The sequence below is a fragment of the Vicia villosa genome, linkage group LG3, assembly GCF_029867415.1.
Source record: "Vicia villosa cultivar HV-30 ecotype Madison, WI linkage group LG3, Vvil1.0, whole genome shotgun sequence".
In the NCBI taxonomy this organism is placed as follows: domain Eukaryota; kingdom Viridiplantae; phylum Streptophyta; class Magnoliopsida; order Fabales; family Fabaceae; genus Vicia; species Vicia villosa.
In genome coordinates this window covers 80,727,784-80,731,354 of record NC_081182.1, presented here as the reverse complement: position 1 = coordinate 80,731,354, position 3,571 = coordinate 80,727,784, and positions in this window count along the sequence as shown.

The following is a 3,571-nucleotide window of genomic DNA, read 5'->3' as shown; positions in this document are numbered from 1 at the left end:
TGGAAAGCTTTTTTGACAAACACTTATCTTAAGGATAAAGATGGAAACTTTCTTGAAGAGGCACCGGGACGGCCAAAAACGTATGAGATCTTCATTGGTGAAGAAGATTGGGCTGAGTTTGTAAAGCAAAGAGATGAAGATTTTCGGAAAAGGAGTGCCAAGAATAGTGCGAGAGCATCCAAACCCGCATATCCATACAAAAAAGGGCGTTTGGGATATGCACGCTTGGAGGATAAAATTGTAAGTAAATAGAAATGCGTTTTAATTAATTGTCTAAATGTGTTTTATTTGACGATTTTATCATTTGTGTCAATGCATATTTAGAGGAGTCTAAAAGTGAGGAAACCTCACTTCCTGAACATGTGTTGTGGAGGGAAGCTCGTGTGGGCAAGGATCATGCTGTCGATCCCGAAGTTCAGAGAGTTTTTACTGAATGTGTAAGTATAATACTGTGTCTTTAATTAAATCAAATGTTTTTTAATATATAAATGATTTTTTAATGTAAATGAATTACAGGAGACCTTGTCGCAATCGGCATCCACCGGTGAGGGGAGCGTACTTAGTAGAGCACTAGATGCTCCTGAGTATCCCGGTCGGGTGAGGGGTAAGGGTCATGGTGTGACTCCAACCTCTTTTTACAAGAGTCCTAGGAGAAGAAATCCTTCAAATGAAGAAGTGTTGCAAAAGTTGGCGGAATTGCAAGCACAAGTCTCTGAATTGCAAAGAGATAAAGAAGCGTATATGAGAGAAAAGTGCAACACTTCATCGGTGAAAGAAACTAGTGATAAGGCTAGTATCAACTATCAAAGGAAATTTCCCGAGGTAATTATAATTTTTTTTCCTTTTAAATTGTTCTATTTTATTAATGATAATGACTTTATATTTACTATTGGTTTAGGGCATTTCATCTTGCCAACTATACTTATCGGAACCGAATTATCGACTAGTTGGCAAGGGAAAAGTGCACAACACTTTGGGAGATTTACTTCACCATAGACCGCTCCCGGATGGACACCTGAAAGTATCGGTGGATGTTGTAGTAGATCATGATGCGATGCTACCGGTACCTGACATGGTCTCAGAGACGACATTGCTGCGAGATGCAATAGGATCATTTGTTGCATGGCCCTCGGAGCTCATTACCATTAGTGATGAGGTATATTGAAAACGATTATGAATCATTTAGTTTTCGAATGTCAATTCTAAACCGTTTATTAATTATTTTTTACATTTTAATTTTAGACTGCTCCTATAAAACCCACAGTTAAGGGTAAAGGGATTTTACAGGAGGAGGAGTCCGTTGCATCACTAAAAGAGGTACATTTAAAGTGTTAATAATTAATCTGAATCTAAATCTGCATGATTTTATATTTTACCTAACTTATATGATTTTTAGGCATCCGCTCGGGAGTCACAACAAGTGACGCAGCAAGTTCGTATCGTACCACCCACTGGTCCTCCGAAGCCAGCGGGAAAAAAAGGCGGTGCTTTTGTGCCTCGGTACCGGTCGACGCTCGCAACAATGGTTGATATGTCCGATTTGAAGGATGGTGCTTTACGTGAAATCGTTATGGATGAAAGTGTCTTCGGTATTGAATTCAAGTCACTTATTACAATTGATGACTTGGAGGAGATTTTTAAGCATGATCAACTAGGCGTCACTAACATGCACTCATACATCCGGTAATATTCACTCATCCGATATATTATTTAATTAGTCCCACAATATAATTTATTTACACATTTCAATGAAAATAATCTAATGTTTATTATGTTTTTATTTAAGGTTGTTGTATGACAGAGTGTTGCGCGGGACTCCGTTGTCTAACAGATTCCGTTTCGTGTCTTCCGCCCACTGCAGCGGAATGGCAATTGCTTCGGAACCGGAATCAGTTAGACAGCGCTTAGTAGATAGTTTCATGTCCACCGGCAATACAGAAAGTCTGCATCTTTGGGCGTATAATACCCGACCAGTAGGGTTAGTTTCTCATTCTTTGTTCATCTAATCTCTGTTTCTTTTGTGTATAGCAAAATTTTCATATAACCTGTTGTTTTAATTTATAGAGCACACTGGTTGCTGCTTGCTATCAACCCTATAAGGGAAGTCGTGTATCATCTGAATTCGGTAAATGGTGAATGGACCAATTATCCGGCCATGAAGGAAATCGTTGATTTGTAAGTGGGATCGTTCTAAATATATATTCGTGTATATTTATATATTTACTTATTTGTGGGATTGATCTAAACATATGCTTTTATATATTTGTTAATTAGATCAATACAAGTGTTCCGAAGTCAACGGGACGCACAGGTATCCCGAACTAAATCTAACAACATTACTTGGATCCAAGTGCAGGTACATTATTTTTCACAATGTTGCTTATAATATATTTATGCTACTTGATAAAACAAGACAACTATAGAATCTTATTTGTTTTTCTATGTAGTGTCCGCAACAGCGAAACAGTTACGATTGCGGATACTTTGTTTTGAGGTATATGAAAGAAATCCTTCAGGCGAATCAATTAGAGATTCCGCTCACGGTATGAATTTATAACTTAAGATAATTTCATATAATTTGTTACATTTAACTAAATATATCATTCATATTATGTTTTTGTTTTGTAGTACCTTGACGAATTCCGTGCTGCTGCGTACCCGAAGCTTAAGTTGGAAGAAATCAAAGAAGATTTGTGTCATTTTTATATTAAGCGCTTTTTCATGTAGGATTTGTGTCGATTTGAACTATAATATTATTGATGTTGTAATGATGTATATATATAATTTTGGATATTATAATGGTATTATATTAGTATATATATATTGTCTTACTGATGGCTGAAATAATATCGTCGAAAATAAATTACAGGTCGAAAATATTACAGGTTGAAAACATATTACAGGTCGAAAATATTACAGGTCGACTGGGAGGATTAAATTACAGGCTGCACATTAAAATACCTCATTTAGCAACGAAAGCGCTTTTGAAAAGCGCTCTTAAAGGCCCACCTACTAAAGCGCTTCTTTGTAAAAGCGCTGCCAAAGATTAATAAAAAAGCAAAAAAAATAAAAAAAAAAGCAACATACTAAAGCGCTTTTGGAAAGCGCTCTTATAGGGGGGGCTATCAGAGCGCTTTTTCTAGAAAAAGCGCTCTTAAAGCCCACCCTATAAGAGCGCTTTTCCAAAAGCGCTTTAGTATGTTGCTTTTTTTTTAATTTTTTTCTCTCACAGGGGGGCCTATCACAGCGCTTTCCTGAAAAAAGCGCACTTAAAGGGGGGCCTACCAGAGCGCTTTTTCCAGAAAAGCGCTCTTAAAGGGGGGCCTACAAGAGCTCTTTTTCCAGAAAAGCGCTCTTATAGGGGGGCCTACCAGAGCGCTTTCAGAAGCGCTTTTGTTAGCTACGCCAGCGCCACCTTTCACAGCGTTTTTAAGCGCTTTTAAAGGCTATAAAAAGCGCTTTAAAAGCCCTTCCTCGTTGTAGTGAATGGTAAAAATAGTTTTGTTCTAATATAGGTAATAGAAGAAACCGAAAATATGTTGCCGGTTTGAAATCGCAAATATACTTCCGT